This window comes from Equus quagga, chromosome 13 (assembly GCF_021613505.1).
Source record: "Equus quagga isolate Etosha38 chromosome 13, UCLA_HA_Equagga_1.0, whole genome shotgun sequence".
In the NCBI taxonomy this organism is placed as follows: domain Eukaryota; kingdom Metazoa; phylum Chordata; class Mammalia; order Perissodactyla; family Equidae; genus Equus; species Equus quagga.
In genome coordinates, this window is record NC_060279.1 from 71,468,936 (window position 1) to 71,490,725 (window position 21,790).

A 21,790-nucleotide genomic window follows, 5' to 3' on the forward strand; every position below is an offset into this window, starting at 1 on the left:
TTGGCAGTCAAGAGTATTCTGATCCATTAGTGATTTCTGCCATGATGTTGACGTGGAAGCACTAGGATTTTGGCCATGTGTTTGCCAGCCCTCTTCTACAGTATAATGACAGTCCACTTTGCCGATGTTGTGTTCTGTCACTGCATTTATGCCCAAGTTGCCAATGTGGAACTGCCTGGCAAAAGTATATCTAAGATCTAAGCAGAGGCAGAAGATATAGTAGTAGAAGTATTGTGTTCCTTGGTATGGTATAAATGCCAGCACACATACACACCTAGCAAGAATTGCTTTGGAATATAAGCTCACTAGCTCAAGTCAGATAATCCTATGTGAAATTGTGCATTGCATTTTCTCTTACTTTCCAGCTAAACTTTACCAAGTTTTAGCTTCTCTTTACTAAGCAGATGATTTATCCTGGATGTAAGGAACTGATCACTTTGAATAAATGAAACTGGCTAATCCCAGGGGCTGTGAGTCTTGCCCACATCTTCCTTCTTCACTTTCGGGAAAAGGGAGGAAGACGCAAGGAGGGAAGATGCATCTTGGGTCTGAAATACATTCAGATGGGCATAACTACAGCTAAGGACAAAGGCTACAGCTGAGGAGCTCTGGGTGGAGGAGGCCTCTGTCCTGTCAGTTGGGAGGTGCCCGACCGAGGCCTCAGTGAGTGGCAAGGAACAGGTTTCCTGAGCTCAGAGACCCCACAGGGACACAGTTTGAGTCCAGGATGGAGCAGCTCACAAATTCTCCGAGGTTGTGAGAAAAGCCAAAAGAAAAACAAAACACAGTTCTGATGCAAACTGTCTTGCAAGTATGCAAACCCCTAAATACACAGAGTAATTTCTAGACATATGTTCCTTTGGCCCAGCCAAACTCTTTATTTTCTTACTACTTAATCATTGTGGTTCGTCATGGCTGACATCTCTGAAAAATCTGTTCCGTATTGGCTAACTCTACTTGAGCTTTTCCAGTAGAACTCCATTTGAAACTTTGATTAATTGTATTAATTGCATTAATGCATATTAATTGTATTAATACACATTAATTAATGTGTATTAATTGCAATAGCTATTTAATGACTGCTAATCATCAGTTTCCTCGTCTACAAGCCAAAATAATGCCACCTGCCTCAAGGGTAGTTTGAGCATCAAGGGGGATGCTAATTATAACAGTAATAATATTAACAATGGTAGTGGCTGTGTTGATCGTTTCTTACGTAAAAGAACGGTGCTAAGCATTATCTCATTCAATTTTTCCAGTAGCAATGTGGGAGAGGTGTTATTATCTATATTTTACAGAGGAAGCAGTGGAAACTCAGAAGGATTAGGAAATTTTGTCATGGCTCCCTGGCTAGTTAGACTGTTTCTCCTCCTTGCATTAACTGCTATGATATGCTCTTCCCATAGTCACATTTCATGATGCTTGCATCTTTGGTAGCTTACCTGGAACAGGATAAACACTCCATAGATGGTCTCTGATAATGATTACTAGCACCATTGCCATTGATCAGTAATTAAATTTACTCTCCATGAGTAGCATCAGCCCACTTGTACAGACGGGGGAGACTGAGGAAAAAGCCTCAAAGTTAAAATAGGGCAGAGCCGCATATCAGTTCCAATCCAAAACCACACATCTATCAGCCCTTGGCCTTGCAGCTCTTGTATTACTCTGATTCTTTTTTAAGTTTTTCAAAGATGGGCACCTGAGCTAACATCTGTTGCCAATCTTTTTTTTTTCTTCTCTTTCCTGAAGCCCCTCAGTACATAGTCCTATATTCTAGTTGCAGGTCCTTCTTGTTGTGCAACATTACTCTGATTCTTTAATCATCTGTGCAACGACTTCCTCTTGTCGTACCGAAGGTGCCTGCCAAGTCTGGAGTGGCTTGGGGTAGCCTTAAGACTGGCAATCACTCTGGTCTTTCCTTTGAGATGGAATGTGGTGGGAAGTATCTGTGAACAGAGCCTCTCTCCAGACGCCTCCTGTACCTGGGGCTGGAGCTGCATCTTGGAAGTCCTCTCCCTCAAGGGCCGGCAGGGCCCACCCCTGCTCTGGCCTCCCAGGACAGAACGAAGGGCACATGTGCTTGCTAACCTTTGCATTCAGTAACCAGCAGCTGCAGCTAGAGATCAATGATAAGCAGAGATCGAGTACATTCCACTGCGTGCGCCTGTTCTCCCTACGAATCACGTGACTTCCTATTAACGGTATCTCTCGTCTTACCGAACCGATATTTCCTGTAAAGGGTTTAGACGAATTGTGGTTTTAACAAGGGTAACATCATGCATTTCTGTGAGAGTGAACAACCATAGGTCAGACAGTCAGACGGTCAGTCTGGAAAACAGATCCATACTCTGAATCTTTAAGGCTGATATGAAACCCAGATAAGTGTGTTTGTGATGTGGAAGTTACTCTGGGAAAATACAATGGGAGAGAAATGAACTCTGGGCTGGAGTGACTGCTTGGCTAATAAGAATTCCTAAAAGATGGGGCACTACATTTATCTTTGGTGTTTATTTGAGAAAAGCAGCCTATGAAGGTTGGAGACCCTATACTCTGATAGAGGAGGCTCCTTCCATCTATCCTTGGCCCAAGGGGAGTCAGACAGGTTTGTGGAGGCTGTCACTGTCTCTGGGGGTCCCTCGATACACCTCAGTAGCCACAACAGGGGTGACATGGTTGTTAATGGCAAGCTTCTCCTGGAGAGATTCCCTCTTGATTTTGCTCTTTCTCAACAGCTCGGAAGCCCTGCAATCATTTTGCTCTTGAGAAAGGCAGAGGCTGCCTTGGAGAGCACATTTCCCCTGATTGGCTTGTTACTCCGCAGAGTGGATAAGCTGTGATTGAACTCAGAGCCCTTGAACTCAACCTGTGCCTTGAAAAACAAAATGAAGATGAGAAAGCCTTGAACTTCCTCCCTCCCTTAACCCACATCTGGCTCAACAGCCCCCTTTTCCTGTTAAGACGTCAAATGCGATATGACAGGGTACCATTCATCACTCAGACGTCCTCCGCGGCTTCCTTTTCCTCTCCTCTGTCTTTTCCTCTTACTTTGGGTCAAGCTAAGACATTTCTTACAGGGGACCTTTCAGCATGGGTGACACTTTCCTGATTCTGAATCTTGTTCCAAAATGCCACAAGCAAAGTCGCCAGGCTAGAATATCAGGTCAGACAGTTTTCATGTTTTTAGACACAACTCAATCATTTTTTTCTTCCAGCTCAGCTAGGAATTTTATTTGGCAAATTAGTGTCTAATCCTCCCACTGAAATTAGAAACAACCACCATACAACACTTAAATCCATTTCCCTCTCCCCCTTTGACTGATTTAACGGAGAATGCATATGCATAGATTTCACACAGGCTCTATGCCATAGAACTTTCTGCAAGGATGGAAATGTTCCAAATCAGGATTGTCCAATATGGAAGCCACTGGTCACAAGGGACTATTGAGCAACTGAAGAACTGCATTTTTAGACTGTGTGAATTTTAATTAATCTAATTTTAAAATTAAATTTAGATATACTAATAATGTACAGTAGAGGCTGGTAGAAATGATCAGACCTGCAATTGTACTATTGATGGAGAAATGGTTAGATTATTTTTTTAAAAATTGCAATTATCTGTTCAACTGTTTTCTCCAGCCCCAAGCACTGGTAACATGTCTCCATGTTGCATATGACTTTCCTTTTTTTGGCCTAAACATAATAACTCAGAAAAAGCGAAAGTTGAAGAAAATGCTAAATTCATAAAGTGGTACATTTCTATTGAGGTTTGGAGTGAGACAATAAGAAAAGGACCAGCCTAATGCATGGGTTAGGTAATGGGATATAATCAGAGGACAGAGAGTAGGAGCGCTTTGCAAAACAGTACTAATGGGACGGGATTTGCATTCTGAGCCCAGGGTCTATGCTCCAGCATTCATTCATTCATTCATTCATTCAGTTCATGTTTACTAAACCTCTACTACATACCATGTACAATATGTCAGCTGCTTCATCTACAAAAAGGGGAAAAATAATACTGATGCCTAAATAGATCCTGTATGCAGTATACTTGATGAAATGTAAACCACCAGAGAAATCAGAGCCATTGGTATGGTGGCATTTTCTTTCGTCTTCTTGACCAGGAAGAAATGTTCAACCTGGAAGAGGTCCTTAAACTGCAATTGAAACTCTAGATCAGGATGGCAGTGGGGTGGGGACTAAAGATAAAGGAACAATCTAACCATCTTGGATGATCATCTTAGCTGGTTCAAATCCATGCATCCAGACAAATAATATCCTGAGGTAATAAAAGGATTCACAGGCGGAAATGCAAGAGATCAAGGAGAAGGGGAGAAAGGCAGAAAATTATATTTTTAGCGTCTTGGTTTCAAAAGAAAAAATGAAGAAAGGACATTTGAGAAATTATATGATGGTAAATTTTATAGTGGCACAATTTAAGAATGGATTATTATGAAGTTGAATTTGAAAAAGGAAAGTGGAAATTTCAAGAATATCAAGTATATCAAGGAAATGCCACAGTATACATATGCTTTGATCTCAGGAAGGCATATGATGCCATCCCTAAAGAAATATCTAAAGACAAGATGAAGAAATGTGAAATGGATAAGAGAATCATCCCTGGATTTGTGGGTACTTAATCTTATGCCAGGAGATCCCCACAAATTAATTATTATTATTATTATTTTGAGGAAGATAATCCCTGAGCTAACATCTGCCGCCAATCCTCCTCTTTTTGCTAAGGAAGACTGGCCCTGAGCTAACATCCGTGCCCATCTTCCTCTACTTTATATGTGGGACACCTACCACAGCATGGCATGCCAAGTGGTGCCATGTCTGCACCCGGGATCCAAACTGGCGAACCCTGGGCCACCGAAGCGGAACGTGTGCACTTAACCGCTGTGTCACCGGGCTGGCACCAAATTAATTATTTTTGACTTCAAGAGAAGTGGCTGTGGCTGTGCTATGGGATTCTGTGTTTGGATTGGTCCTTTCTGAGAGCATTGTTATTTTGAATAAAGACTCGGAGATGTGCTCATTATATCTGCAGTTAGCACAAAACTTGGAGAAAAGTGAGAAAGCTAGATGACATATCAGGATTTGAAAAGAGTTACATATAAAACAATGGACTAAAATCATCAAGATGAAATCTATATGAGTCAAGTCTTGTATTTACATTAAAAACATTTTTTTAAATTATAAGATATAGAGCATTCTGCTTGAAAAGCCACTCATGTGAAAAAGCCACATGGGCACGAGTTAGCCCTAAGAGTGTGATAGCAACAAGACTTAATGTTAGCAAATCTTCCACTGACTTAGGCTCAGATCAAGGGAGAGGGAAGTTCCTGTGTTGTATAATACATGTGAGGATGCCCAGAGCAGGAAGTGGGTCAGGAGAGTAGTCCCTCTGAGCATCATCTGAAAAGATTGAGGATGCCCACCTTGGAGAAGTGAAGATTCAGGAGCTACATGAATCTGTCTTCCAGTTTATAAAGACCTTTCACGTGGAAGGGACTTGCTCATAGGAAGCAATTGTACACAAAGATCTAATTAGATCTTGAACTGCTGAAGCAGCGGTTCTGAGTGTGGGCCTGGCACCTGCAGCGTCAGCATCACCTGGAAACTTGTTAAAGATGCAAATTCTCCTGCCCCACCCCAGACTCACTGAATCAGACACTCTGGGATGGAGCCAAGCAAACGGGGTTGTAACCAAGCTTTCTGGGTGGTTCTGGTGCCTGTGAAAGTTTGAGAATCACCATGCTAAGGTGAGATGCTACTGCAATTTGGATTCTCCTTGGCAAAGACTTGGAATCCTCCCCCAGCTTGAGGTTCTGGCTAAGATTCTTGGAAGGTAAGGTGGGGAGGAAATACGAGGGTGTCAACTGTCCCCTTCCACCAGAGAATATGCACTTATTATTATCTTGTTTTGGCCCTGAACTAACATCTGTGCCAATCTTCCTCTATTTTGTATGTGGGATGCTGCCACAGCATGGCTTGATGAGTGGCATGTAGGTCCACGCCTGGGATCTGAACCCATGAACCCCGGGCTGCCAAAGTGGAGTGCATGAACTTAACCACTACTCCACCGGGCTGGCCCTCAGCATGTGTACTTTTTTAAGTTCCTAGATTTTTATTTTTAAAGAGTTCTAGAGAACAGAGGTAGGGCTAGAGAGCATGTAGAGGCTGAACAGTAGATGGTTTCTATTCAGGAAAGAAATGATAAAAACAGTGAAAGGTTTTTGACTACGATGCAGCGGATGATCTCTCAGAGAGCAGCGAGGCCTCCATCCTTGGAGGGGAAGAAATGCAGGTGCGTGGTGGTAGAAAGCCCTGCATGTGCAAGTTTGGGTCAGACAAAACAAGGATTTGTTCTAGTTTTATGTTTTCTGTCTTAAAGGGATGACTTGCTTGTCCTTCAGCTCTCAAATATCCATATAGTGACCCCTTCATATCCATCCATGTCACCTCCTCCCAACAAGCCAAGGAGAGCCTCGGCTTTTGCAAATTCAAACCTATTGAAGAAGAGAATTTGGAAGCTCCCCAATTTCTCCCTAGCAGTTGGAGATCAAATTCTAACTTTGAAGTTGGTTGTAGGAACAGAACTTCTGCTGCAAGGAACCAAGTCCGTCTCCCAGTTTCCTAGCTTGTTTCTTGCTCAGCAGCTGAAGATGGCCTGGGCACCTGGTTCAGGCTGCTGGGTTTCCCTCTTTCCAATTACCTTCATCAGAGATGCAAAATGACATCATTAGCTAAGGAGTTTAAGCACAGCTCAGTCCCTGACTGTGTGATTCGGGCAGTTACTTCTTATTGCTCCGCCTTCCTCATCTGTAATGCAGGGAGAATCAACTGGTCAATGCAGGTAGTGGGCAGCTGTGATCATCACGTAAAGAACAAGGATGCTAAAGTGTATGTTACCCAAGCCTCTCCCTTCCTCTCATCTTCCCAGGAGGATTCTAGGTTTCAGCTTCTTTGCTCAGAGCAAAATTGCAGAATTGAAGAAAGCAAAGTTCAGCTGCATATAAAAGGAAATGGAGGGAGTACAGAACTGCACATCCACTGCAAAGAGGATGGCAAGGTAGGCTAGAGTTTGTAGGGAACGGAGGAGGAATGAGGGGCAGCTGGTATGACAAGATGGCTTTGGGAAAGTGAGATGGTTAAAGAGGCCTTTTAGATGGTTTGCTATGTGGTGTAGAAACTAATTCTCCTCTGGATCCCTCTTCAAATGCTTCAGTAAAGACTCACATTACTGCGCAAGGATCGGATCATGAGGTGCAATGGATGTTTCCTTTGCCCTGAACACTGGCTTTATAACAGGGCCCAGCTGAATTCAATGATCATTTTATTTGCTAATGAGGCCGACCCAACCCTTGCAGATCTGTCTGGGTTGCAATCGTCCAAGGTCTACCCATTTCCATTGTCCACCCTCCCAACTTCCAACATATAAACATGATCCACTTACAAGACTATTTCAGCCTATTTCTAGCTGGGGGTTGACCAGTTGTTCATCAATAACAGTAGCTCCTGGAAGCAAAATTCTAAGGCAAGTTCCATCTTATGCAATGGGGCAGAAGAAATACCTGAAGAACTCACTGGAGTCATATTCAAACAGGATGTCCTGGCTGTGGATTGCTGGGAACACACCTCAGAGATGTGTTCAGCAGAGATCTGTGGAGAAGAGCTACAGCCAAAGGCCGGAGGAGAATTCTACATGTACCTACCTAGAATGATTGCTGGGTAGAGGTGTGATCTTTTCAACTTCCCCTTCCAAAGCATTCACTCTAATAAAAATACTGAGATGAAATAATGATCATGTCACCGGTGCATAAGAAGGATAATACGATATTAATATACAGCCCAAATAAATTCAACTCCCTTTGAGGGAAATAGTTAACTTGCCAATATGTATGAATCAATTTAACTTATAAAGGGAATAGAGTCGCTCATTGGATTACACCGAGAACGGTGATTAGCAGACTGTCAATTCTAATACGAATTGTGTCTCTGCCCAAGTGAAGGTTTAAAATTCATTGCATTTTTATGCATAAAATTCTGCTACTTATTTTTTTCTCAATTTTAAACTCTATATCTTCTTTCTGTAAGAAAAAAAATGAAAAGTCCAAACTTTCTCTTTTAATATACGCAGGCATGTATCTATTTATGTCTAAAAATAAGATTATACGTTACACACCGTATTCTCAACTTGGCTCTTAACATTCATTAATTTATTAAATAGATACTCCTTGAGCACCTACTAGATGCCCAACTTTTATTAGGCTCTGAGGATTCAAACCATGAGCCTGTCCTCAGAGCTCAGAGTCTACGGGAGAGGAAAGAGAATAATCGAGTCGATAAATAAGTATCTATTTTATACACATATATCATTTGTATTGTATAAAATATAGAATCACAAATTGTGAAGTATGATGATAGAAAGGAGTAGGAATGAGAAATGGAAGAGCAAGGAAGACCTATTCGTAGGGGGTCAGGACCTCTCTGAGAAGGTGATACAGAAGATGAGACCCAAATGATGTCATCAAGCATCAAAGAGCCAAAAAAAGACAGTGTTTCATTCAGAGAGATCGTTATAAATTATTATAAATAAAAATCTCATTTGGTTGATATTATTATAAGCCTCATAGTACAGAAGAGGAAACTGAGGCTCAGAGAGCCTGACGAACTTTCTCAGAGTCATGCATTAACTGCTATAAGAGCTACCCTAGCTTTAGGTTGGATAGGAGTTCACCCACTGAGCTGCTCAAAAGTTTAACTGTATCCTACCTGTTGTTTTTGGTTTTGTTATTAGTGTCTTCCATTACAGTAAGCAAATTCTCCACTAAGCATTCCAGAAGCCAGCAGCACACAGCAGTGGCAGAACTCTCTTTATGACCCAGTGAACAATGATGCCCTCCATGTATGGGCACTGGATGCTACTAAGCATTTGCATTCGATTGGCCATCCCACATCTCTGCCCTTTTAACCCGTCCCATAAGCATGTCTAAGAGAGAGAAAGTCATTTCAATGCACAAAGGGCCAAGAGAGGCTCTCTTTCTGATGTCTATTTATATCCTTACTAGCTAGATGGAAATCCATCCTTAAGATCCCAACATCCACTATGAAAGGAGAAAAACAAAAACCACCAGGTCAGAGCATGAGTCCCAATGGGAAGTTATTAGTGTCATCTTGGTATTACTCCAAGTCTGGTCCGCCATTATGCATGAATAGTCAATGCATGTTGGACGAGGCAATGGTCACCAGTGCATTCACTCTGAGGCTGTGTGTGTGTGTTTGTGTGTGTGTGCAATCTTTATTATAAGTAATGTAATAATGGGTACTTATTGATCACCTGTATATGCCCAGACCTTCGAGGAGGATAGTATGTTTAAATAGGACAAAGAGAACAAACCAAGTTCTAATGTCTATATCAAGAATATTTGCAATTCATACTGTACTGCTTATAACACTTGCTACTTATAAGCAATTCTGGTAACTTAAACGAAACCAAATATGTAAGAATGGTAAAGAATTAGAGAAGACTAACCTTCCTTATATGAGGATTTCAAAGAAGAAATGTGGTAATTTCTTATTAATTAAATGCCTTGAGGGCAGAAATTTTATTCAGCGACTCCTCAGTTAGCAGAGTGCATAGTAGATTGGAAACAACTAATAAACAGTAATAATTTCTTTACGAATGGGTGAAAACACAGTGAGCCTGTAACTGGGTGAGATGCTTGTCTCAAACCTTCTACGGCTTTTGTTAAGGCGTCCATTTTAGACTCAGTGCTAAGTTATAGGGTCTACCCGCCTGGTTGCACTTCCTTCTCCTTTCTCAATGCTTAAGTGGTACTGAAGATCTATGAAGAACTGAAATAAATAAATGCATAATTATGTTCATTTATAATACATTAAATTCAGCTACATATATTTGCCCGAGTTATGTGTGCTGGTGTGGCCTGTGGATAAATAGCATGCATTTTATAACCTTTACAGAAAGTTCATATTTCTTGGCTGTTATGAGTTCTACATTATAGTAAAAGTAAGTCATGCAGATGTTTAAAAAGCCAACTGTCTGCTCTTAGATGGATTCCTCAGAGAGTATCTCCTCCTCAAGTGGCAGATTCTCAGAGGGAGAATCTCTGCCACCATGTACAACACACATAGTATTCTTCTTCAGCAAGTAGATGCCATTTTGTCTTTTTTTTTGAATATGTTTTAAATCTATCTTTAAAAAATAAACTACTATGGGACAATCTGCTCATCAGAGCAGAGCTCTCTCTCCATCTATAAGCCTCTCTTTATTCTTCCTTATCTCTTTCCAAGAAACAATAGGTAATAAAAGGGCATGGGAAAAAATAAGTGATTTCAGAAATAACTGAAATTTGCTGATCTCTACAAGACACAAAACATACTGGAAAATTTAGAATATCTTGAAGAAAGGGAAAGGAGGAGAATGGAGTCTACGTAAGGAGTGGCATTAGCATCTTTTACAAACGTTCTCATGACAACCGGCTAGACCAGCAGGGGGATCTGTCTATAACACAGGTGAGAAAGCCGAGGCCCAGAGAAATTGGGCGACTGGCTTAGCAGCACCCAACTGATTAGTCACAAAGCCAAACTCAGCCAGCTAGACTAGCAGTTCATGTTTTCTCCATAGTCCCACGTTCTAGAATGGTCTTACTGCCTTGCCTTATTATTGTCCTATAAGGAAACCCTTTCCATCTGAATCTCTGGGACATGGAATATGGCTCTATTTCAGAAACAATAATTCACCTGAGAATATTGACCACACATAAGACTTGTCTGGTTGTGGCAGGATGTGCTGGGGTGGCAGACATTTGAATGGATTCAACCAACAGCTTGGCAACTATTTTCAAAACAGCCAATCGTCAGACTCCTCTGAGCCTCTCCCGCTGGCGAAACATTGTTCATCTTTGGACTTGCCTCTGCTGTGGCTAAAGGAGAAAAAAACTTTTCTAAGTTTGGGAAAACCAGATGGCCTCTCACACACTTGTTTGTCATCAAATCTTTAGATCATTTTTCTCTTTTTTTTCCTTTGCAGAAAATTCTTCCCATGGCTATTTCACATAGTCTGTGTGCTGTGTGCCTAGACGTGTGCTGGTGGTCCTGTGTCTGAGCGTGCTCCCACATATTGGGGTGCCACTGTTGGAGCCAAAGCATTAAATGGCCTTGGCCAATTTGAACGGCTGCCTTTGAAAGCCAGGTTTATTTTGGCAATACTGCTTTCTGCCCGGTTCCCCCTGACCTCCCGTCTTACTGTCTGTGGATTATTTTTTTTACCGAGGGAGATTCTTAGGCATGGGCTGGAGGAGATAACTGATATGGTCAATTCACTGCTGCCAAAGCCTGAAATTCCTGCCCACTTTAATAGCTCCGGCTGACCTCTAAATGAAACGCCACCTTTGGTTATTAACATGTCTCTCTCTACTTTTATGATTTTTCGGAACATAATTTGTCACAGTTTTTATCTGCACAGAGCAAGCTTTAAGCTTTTAAAAATGTGAGTTATCTTTTTACAACTGCTAACAATTACACATCACGGAACAGGCTGCTCTGAAAACCAGTTATGAAAAACCGGCATGGACTCCGCATTCAGCCTGGGAATGTGTTTGGCCACTCGGAATTATAGATTTCTGAACTCTTGCCATGGAGCGGCCGCTGCTCAGGAACTGGGGACCAGAAACGCAACTTGAAAATGGCTTGTGAGATCCAGGAGATAAGATAGGGGCAGAGAAATTAATTGCCGTTGTTCTGTATGATCATCTGATAACCGGACCGCAGGGCTGTTCCAGGTCTGAACGGGCTGCAGGGGGGGTGTTTCTGCTGGAGGAGGGTTTGCTCACACCCGGGCATCCCACGCTGTCTTTCAAAGGCCACCTGCCTGCCCTGAGATGCTTATCAGAGGGTTTCTGGGCTACTGTTTCAGCCTCAAATAAGCCAGTGATTGCAGGACAAAAGTGCATTGTCTCGACACCATTCTGGCTTTTAGCACACTGCCATGCTCCACTGCCTCCCTCCTCCTTCCTCTCAGCTGCAGGCTAAATGAGGGATAGTGTCACGCTCCATCAGTACAGCATCCATGGAGCGTACGGTTCAGCACGCAGATTCCGGAGAAAGACAATGTGGGTTCAAACCTGGCCCCGACACCCAGTGCTCTGAGACCTTGGGCAAACCGCTCAATCTCTTTGTGCCTCAGTTTCCTCATCTGTAAAGTGGGATTGATAGTCACATGCCTCTCAAAGATGGTTGGAGAATTAAAGAAACCATGTAAAGCACTTAGAAGAATGTCAGTAAGTTATTTGACTATGTTAGTGGTTTTATTCACGTTTTTATCCTTAGATTGCAGCACAGAGGTGAGGGGTACAGGGTCTGAAGCAGTCAGAGACACGAGGGGAGCGACAGACTCCACAAGGGGGGCCTTCTTGCCTTGTCTATTAAGGTGAAGAGGTTTTTATTTCATGGCAGATGAGATGATAAAGAAGAACTGGCAGGAAATTGTGTGAAAGCTAGGGGCGGCCTTTTCAGTACAAGCTTGAAAGAAATGTCTGTGGTTAGACCACGAAGAAAAGTAGAGCGGGGCATAAGATGGGGGTGCTCTGGCTGTGAGCTCCCCCACTCTCCAGGCACAGGTCCCCTCCGAGGACTGCCCCCAAGGGAACCGAGGCAAGACTCTGCATCCAGTAGATGCTCTGCTAACAGTGAATGGAAGGATGTTTTCCATCTTCATCGCCAAAATACATCTGCTTCCCTAGGGGGCTGATGGAAGAGCAAAAGTGACTCTCATTCCCAGGAAGGAGGCAAGACTTCTTGATAAAAGAGAGAAGATAGGGAGAGTGGGGGATAGGGAGGGAGAGGGAAGTGAGGAAAGAGAGAGAAAGAGGGAAAAAGAGTGAGGAAGCAAGAGAGAGTTGATGAACAGGGGCTGAATCCCCTAAAATGGGCTGCTACCTTCCTTCACCTGTCAGCTCACATAAGCCACAGTCAGGCAGAAGAGTGCCTAAGATTATGACTGACGAGGATTTTACAAACAAAGCAGGATTCAAAGTTGTTAGGAAGAAAGGGAGACTTGGAGAGTGTCTGAAGCTCACAAGTCACCAGGCTAGGCAGGTGGCACAGCTGGGACCCAAGCCACATCCCTCTGGCCATCTCCAAACCTCACCCTCCTTCAGTACGTGGGAAAGATGCCCACACAGCCTGCCAGGTGCCAGACAAAGGATGCTCCAAGAGAAACCATTGCTACATGGCCCATGTTCATGGTTGGGGGTTCTCTGCTTCTCCTGTGCCTGAGTGAAAGGAGACACCCCAATAACAGAGGACTTGTTCCAGGCCTTGGCAGCTCCTGCCTCCCTCTTAAAGGAACAATTAAAAGACTCTCTTCCAGGAAGTGATTTTTTTCTTTCTCCTTTCCAGGACCACTGTCTGCCTCGGCCCCGGGGGTAAAACATTCCCTTTGCTCCCGTCTCCCTGGCAGGAAATCTATTCAGAAAGGATGTTGATTATCCTCTTCAGCACTTATTTCCTTTACATTATTTTGATTCCGTTATTTCTCATTATACTCCCAATATGTTTTGGCAGCCTGGGCTTGCAGATGGGAGTAAACAAACGCTTCTACAGCCCGGGGGCTGTACCTTCAGACTTGACTCCAAAATGATTTCTTTGGGGGCTGGCTATTCCCTTGCAGGGCCGGGCCAGTGGGCCAGGACTAATTTGTATGGTTGGCCAAAACCCAGGGCTGGCAGAGTGTCTGGAATGCAGGATTCACAGACGGGGTTGCAGAGGTTGGGACACTGAGGCCCCCTGCCTCATCTGATTGACTTAGGACCACACCACATCCTTTCTTTAAGGAGAGGGTAATACCAGAAGACCACAGACTTCATCCTCTGCACACTTTGTTCCCTGACGGACCTGCTGCCCAGCTAGTCCCCCACGCTAGTCTGATTTCAGGTGCCTGCCCACTCCCAGCCCCTTCTTAGGGGAATAGACCCAGCCTCGTTTGTACCAGCTCCCTCATCTCAGCAAGAGGCGACCATGAACCAAAGGGTGGTCCATCTAGAGGCAACCTGCAGACTTGAGTTATGGATGCCTGGCCAACCAGGTTCTTTTTCTTCTGGTCATTTGAATGAGGACATTAAAAGCCCTAGCCAGCAAATGGCAGGATCTAAAGTAGAAAGAGGTGTTCATAGAGGGCTTCAAGGACACCGGGCCAGGCGAACTTATGAGGATGCAAAAGCAGTAAGCGCATAGAAGAAAGTGATGGGTAAGAACAAAAATAACAATTGTGGCACCATGAACATCTTTGAGTGTTTGTAGGCGGCAGGCACAGTTCAAGCACCTTGTATGTTTTATCTCATTTTACCTTCTCAAAAGCACTCAGAGGTAGGTTTGCGATGCTCCCTGTTTCACAGATAGGAAATTAATTTACGAAGCCTGCCTCTTTCTACAGCCCAGTTCTTCACCTCCATGCTCTCCATATGGTCGCCCATGAAGTTCTCAATAGAGAGAAAAATAAGGCAAGAATCCAGAGAGAGAACGCATCATAGTTGGAGCTGGAGAAGGCCCGGCTCAGAGCCTGGGAGAGAAATCCACCTCCTTCCATTCTTCCTGCAACTTGATTGGTTCTCTATTCCTGGCAGCTGGGAGTCAGACTGCAAATCTTCCTCCGAGACTCTGTTTAAAAGTCTTTTCTGCTGGGAGGCTCTCCTCGACTTCCTCCTTATTCCACAGGCCAAATTGGTCCCTCCCTTCCCAGCGGGCCAGCTCAGACATTTTCCATTGCCTCCCTCTCACTGCATTTTGATTACATTTACAGCTCTGTTTCTCCAATCAGACAGGACACGTATTCTTTGATCCCAGCACATAGCATAGAGCTGAGTATACAGTAGGTGATTATTAAATGCATATTGAATTAATTCATTCATCCTGATATATTTTGTGCCAGAAATTGTTCTAGGCCAGAAGTCTGCAAACTATGACCCATGGGCCCAAGATGGCCCTCCACCTAAATATGGCCCTCTGCCTGTTTCCAATAAAGTTTTATTGGAACACAGTTATGCTCATGCATTTCCATGCTATCTATGGCCACTTTCATGCTACAATGGCCGAGTTGAGTAGTTGTAAAAGAGACCGTATGGCCCACCAAGCTGAAAATATTTACTTTCAGGCCTTTTCAGTAAAAGTTTGACACCCGTCTTCTAAGTCAGTGGTTCCCAAACTCGTCTGTACATTTGAATCCTCCGGAAAACTTCAAAACATACTACTGTCTGAGTCTCACCCCTAGACTTTGAGATTCAATTGTTCTGGGCTGGGCTTTGGGATTTATAAAAGATGCCCAGGTGATTCTCCTGTGCAGACCCATGTCAGAACCACTATTCTAGGCACCAAAGATGAGCTAGTCATGGTTACAGCAAATTAGTGATCAGAGGGGAAACAGCAATTATAGCAAATTAGTAATTAGTCAAAAAAAAATCAGGCTTGGAAAAGCCTTGGCCATTCAGATCCACCTAGTCTGAGGTTGAGGGCTCAGATCTGAAGAGGACAGGTGACTTTTCAGAGCTAACAGCTTGACAGCTGGGGCTAGAAGCTACAAGCTGAGTCTCGATGTCCAGGGCTCCTTCTGTGACCCCACAGAGGCCTCTTGTTCTGATCCACTGCACCCAGAGAAAATGACAGCAGTGGGGCTGAGATTGGACCAGAGACACCAAAACCACGGAGATGGAAGGGATTTCAAGCAGCATTCCAGAAGTGCTCGGTACCAATGGCATTTAAAAAGCCCAGAAACTTTGTTGGCTGCCTGAGATAGAAGAGCAAGGTTTGAGCTGAGTGTGATTTGGAAGTTTAGAGGAAACTTCTTTGACACCTATGGAAAGTCTCAAGCATACATAAATGTGCATATTTACTATTTTCTCACGAGCATGCAAGTTTCCGGAGAGTAGTGGCTTTGTTCTTCCAGCTTCTACGATAATGCCCGGTGCATAGTAAAGATTCAAAGAGTTTGAGTGGAAGAGTGGCTGAAAGAAGGGACTCAAAGCCAAGTCCTGCAGTGGCAATGCTATAATTAACTCTGAATTCCCCGGGGTCCTTGGAGTCACAGCCATGAACCAGTGAGGAACCATGAGAGAGACAGACAACAAGCATGACGTGGACGAAGAAAAGATCACTTCACGTGGGGGTGAGTGTGACGAAAATAAAAAACATTGTGAAGTGTGATAAAGGGAAACTATTTTAGATAGAATAATCTGGGAAGGAATTTATAAAGAAGTGACATTTGAGCTGAGACCTGAAGACGAAGGAGCCAGCGATGAGTCCAGCCAGAGGGAAGGGGCCCCAGGGAGAGAGAACGGCCGGGGAAGAGCCTGGAGGTGTGGACACGGCACAGGGGAAGGCAGTCCGGTGGGTGCTTGGAAGGGTTATCAAGTGGTGGGCTAACACGATCCACCACGCACTTTGGAAGATGGCATAGCTGAGTAGCACTGGTTTGGTAAGATGGAAAGCAGGTATATGGGACTGAATAGCGTCCTCCCAAAGTTCACGTCCACGGCAGCCTCAGAATGTGACCTCATTTGGAAATAGGATCTTTGACGTTATAATTAGTTAAGTGAGATCACACTGGATTAGGGTGGACACTAATCCAAAGACTAGTGTCATTGTAAGAAGGCTGTATGAAGACACAGAGAGATGCACAGGGGAGAAAGAGATGACCTGTGACAGTGGAGGCAGAGATTGGAGCGATGCTTCCACACGCCAAGGCTTGCCAGCCACCACCATAAGCTCAGAGAGAGGCACGGAACAGATTCTCCCTCAGGATCTCCACAAAGCAACCAACCTTGCCAACACGTCGATGTCAGACTTCCAGTCTCCAGAACTGTGAGAGAACAAATCTGTGTTGTTTTAAGCCACTAAGTGGGTGGTAATTTGCTCCAGTAGCAAGAGGAAGCTCATACAAGAGGGGAGATGTGGTCTGGGTACAATGCGAGAGGAGAGAGTCATGGGGAAGAGGCGTAGAGAGACAAGCGGGAGGGAGCAAGACAGATGGACAGAAGGGAGCAAGCAGAAGGAATGAGAGCCAGCAGCAAATGCTCCCTGTTGTTTGCAGACTGAATAATCCCCACAGCCCAAACCTTCCTAGGAGAGGCTTTTCCTCAATGTCTTGGAGTCTCAGAGATAACCTGTGATGTCCCTTCTTAGTTATAAATTTAACGAGGAAACGACCAAAATCTCTTGTGCGTGGAGGATCTTAGGCACGGCTCTGAGAACCTGGGCTACTCCAGAGAAGGGGGTTGGTCTTGCAGTGCTGGGGATCAGGAGGCCACACTTCCAGGGCCTTGGAAGCAGAAGCCCTCTTGGGTCTACTGGTCCAACTCCGGTCCACATGGACCATGCCCTGTGAGTTGCTGCAGCTGTTAAACAAAATATATAGGTTCAAGCAGATTCAATTAGGGGTTTAAAACTCCAGAGGAAAGAGGGGATGCTCACAGCAAAAGGAGTTTCACTTTCATGGCTGTTCAAAGAACTGGAAACCGCAAGATGGAAAAAAGCTCGATTCAATTTTTATACGTCCCCAAGGCGCAATGCATTCTCCTGGAAAAAGCCTCTTTTGACCCACTAACAATATCCCACTAGGAAGGCGTTTTAGTGTAGTGGTTAAAAATGGGGATTCTAGAATGTTCTGGTTCAAATCCCAACTCAATGGATGTCACATGACCTCTCTGAGGCTCAGGTCTCGCATCTTTAAAATGGGTCAGTAATAGTGATCCCTTCTCGGGGGATTTCAGGGGGAGAATGCATAGGAAGCAGTGGTTCCCCAACTTGGCTGCACCTTGGGGTCACCTGGGGATCTTTCAAAAGCACTGATGCCTGCCTCCCACCCCCAGACATTCTGATTTAATAGGTCTGGGGTGCGACCGGGCATTAGGTTTTTAAAGCTCCCTGGGTGATTCTAACGTGCAGCCAAGTTGGGGAACCACTGGCCTAAAACACTTAACACACATTGTGAGCACCTCATAACCATCAGTTCTCGTAGGCAGGCATGGCCCTAACTATTCCACAGCGATGAACAGCATGGGCTCTCTGGGGCCAGCCAGACTTGTACAAATATCTACCACCCTGTGGCCACGTGGCTGCACATGACCCTTACCCTCTCTGAAGTCAGTTTACTTATCTGTAAAATGGGAGTAAAATGCAAACCTCCTGACACTTGGTATTAAATAAAGGGTGCTATTTGAGTTAATAATTGCTTTGGTTAGAATTGTCTCACAACCCATCTCTTCCCCAATAGCAAGGCCAAATGCATGGAGACTTGACTACAGTTTTCTCGCCCTCAGAAAGGGAAACACAGTGCCCCATCAATGGGTGGGGAGTTAGAAGCACACGAATGCTTTTTTGGTTCTTGAAATAGTGCAAAGCACGTGTCTTACTCTGTGTTTATCTGCCTGTCGAAATCAGTGGTGTAAATAACGAAGCCATGTGATATTTGAATATTTCTACTGCTCATATTTTTCATTCTAATTCAAGCCAGAGTGTTCCTTTTTAGAAATCAGTATGAATAATAAAAACCTAGCTGCCTGAATATAATATCATAGTTTTTGTTAAAAAAAAGAAAAAGGTAAAAGAAAGGACTATATGATCCCGGCAGACTAGCTCCCTTATCAGGGATGATGGACCTACGTGTGGAATTCCTGAGCCCCAGGACCTGCTATTTCCCTTCCCTTCTGGGCCCTAGGATTATCAAAGCTCTCCTGGGTGTGGTTATGGTCACTGATAAGAGATATTCCCATCCTTACAGCCAGGCTGGCTCCAGGGGTGGCTCCCTCCTCCCAGCCTGAGGGCCCTACCCAGCGGAGGAAGGACTTCCTTTAGGACCCCAAGAGTTTAGCGTAACCTGAGGCATCCACAGTGTCCACCCATCCAGATTGCTAGTGAGTCCACAGTTCACTTAAAAGACATGAAGAATGGGCCTGGTTCTGGAAAGGACTACAAACTTAGTGGCTTGAAACAACATAAATCTATTCTTGGTTCTAGATGTCAGAAGACTGACATGGGTCCCCCAGGATGGATCCCCCAGGTTAAAATCAAGGTGTCGGCAGGGCTGTGCTCTTCCTGGAGGCTCCAGGGGAGAATCTGTTTCCTTGCCTTTTCCAGTTTCTAAGGGCTGCCTTCATTCCTTGGCTTGTGGCCCCTTCCTCCATCTTCAAAGCACATCGCTCTAACCTCTGCCTCTTGTCACACGTCCTCCTCTGACTCTGACCCTCCTGCCTCTTACAGGACCCTTATGATTATATTGGACCTACCCAGATAATCCAGAATAAAGTCCCCCTCTCAAGGTCAAGTGATGAGTAACCTTAATTCCATCTGCAGTCTTAATTTCATAACATGCCATGTCCCCATTCATAGTCACATAATCGCTAGGGATTGGGATGTGGACATCTTTGGAGAGGAGGATACAGGCCCATAGCAGAAGAGGAATGGAAAGATGGAGGCAGATAACGTTCCCTCCCAGAGCTCCTGTGTGTATGTGCATGCGTGTGAATGTGTGCCTGAGTGCATGTGTGAGTGTGTTGCATGCTATGGGGGCACAAGGCCTTCTGGGGTCCCTCCCTTGGACTTGACCCTACCTCTAACCCACACTAAACCATGGATCTCCAACCATTTGTCTTCTTTGCTTGAGTTGGCCCCTGCGCCTGGCATTCTCTTCCCCATTTCTTGCTGAGCTCCCACTCAACCAACCCTCAAGACTCCATTCAGATGCCCTTGTACCAAAGATATGGGCCATGGAGCCCCCTCCCTGAACACAGGCTTGGTTCAAGGAATGCTCTGGACACCCTCGGCTCCTTGCACATCACTCTGAGAGAACACACACTGCCTGCTGAGCTGTTTGTCTCCTGTCCTGGGCTGTGGGCTCCTGTTGGGCGGGAGAAAGACTCTCATCTGTCTCTCCATCCCCCAGTGCTCAGCATTGTGCCTGGAACAGGTGCTCCATCGACAGATGACCTTGACTTGATCAAACTTCCACTACATTGAGAGGTACTACTCCGTGGGCTTTGGAATTCACAGGAGTGTCCTTGAATTCTGACTCTATCCTTGCACAATGGTATGACTTTCCCGAGTTACTAATCTTCCTGGAACCTCAGATCCCATATCCATACAATGGGGATAAAGATGGCATCATGGGCTGTGGTAAGAATGAAATGAAATGATCCATGTAAAGTGCACGTGACAAGACCAAGCATATAGCAGGTGCCCAGCCATTGTTAAATCATCTACGTCACCATCATCACATGCCTTGAAAGGGAGCATGGCTCACTCTCTCCTGATTAAAGATAGTTCAGCAGGGTTGACTGGAAAGTTATTCCCCAAACTGTGGCTTCCAAGTAGAACCCAGGTCTCCATAAGTTAGGCGAATAGTCCGGGAACGCTAATAGTCTGGACTCAACTTAGCAAGAGAGAACTGGTACCAGCTCCTGGGGTCAGGTCCCACTTTTCAACCTATTTAAGAAAATCAGGGACTAGTCTGTGGATGTGGCCCAGCCAGAGATCCCTCTGAGGGGTAGGAGAAGATAGGAGAAGACAGTGCTAAGATTTCCAGAGCCCTTAAGCTAGGAAAAGCCCCCTAGATGAAGGCATCGATAGCAAATAAGAAGCTGCAGAATCATACACCTGGCCATTTTACCTGAAAATCAGGTAGAAGGGGTTGCCAAAGCAGAACGAACATTCATTCCAGTCTGCCTGTGATGGTGCCTGTATTCTGGCACAATTATTAATGGTCCCCACCTTCGTCTCTAAAGGGTCCTAGTTTGGACCATAAATTACATGTTGAAGCTCACCTGAGTGGGTACCTGCCAAATGCCAAGTGGACACTGGCAACAGCATCATGATCATAACCATAATCTCAGTGACAACATAAGCTGCATAATAAGCACAGTGGCTGACAGCAGTCTAGAGCAGTGGTTCTCACCCAGGACTATTTTGCCCCCAGGGAACAGCTCACAGTGTCTAGAGACATTTTTGGTTGTCACAAGCAGGGATGGTGGTTTGTCATTGGCATCTAGTGGGTAGAGGCCAGGGTCACTGCTAAGAATCCTACAATGCACAGGCTAGCCCCGATAACAGAGAATGATCCATCCCCAAATGTCAGTAGTGCCATAGTTGAGAGATCCGGCCTGGGGAGCATCTCTTTGTGGTTCAGAGAAGGGTCTGAGATCGACTGTTTAGGTTCAGCTTCTGACGACAATCGTTGCTAGCTGGGTAACTTTGGGCAATTTTTTAACCTCTCTCAGTGTAATTCTTCTTCATCCAATGGAGTGAGGAGAGTCCTGACCCCCCAGGGTCTTTAGGAGGATTTACTGAATAAGCTCAGTGTCGGGCTTACAGTTAAGTGCCACACCCACGAGCTGGAGCTTGCGCTCCTGGGAAAGCTCTTTCTCATGCGTCATTTCATTTGCTCCTCAGTGTCCTCAACTCTGAAGTGGGTGGAATAACACCACCCCAAGGTTTCCTCTTGGAATGAAAGAGGTGACCTGTGTTCAAGTATCTGTTGATTTGGAGCGCACTCTGCCAAGTGAATAGGTCAGACGTTATCACCCCTTGCAATGTGATTTGATGGCGATCCTACAGCCGGAAGCAGGAGCCAGGAGTCCTGGCGCCCAGGCAGCGTATTGTCCTTGGCCATTGTGGTGTGAAACCCCAGCAGTCGACTTTTAACCCTTTTTTATTGGGAATGATGTTGAGAAATGTGCTGGGGTATCCCCCGGGGAAGGGAGAACTGCCACGTCCACGCCCA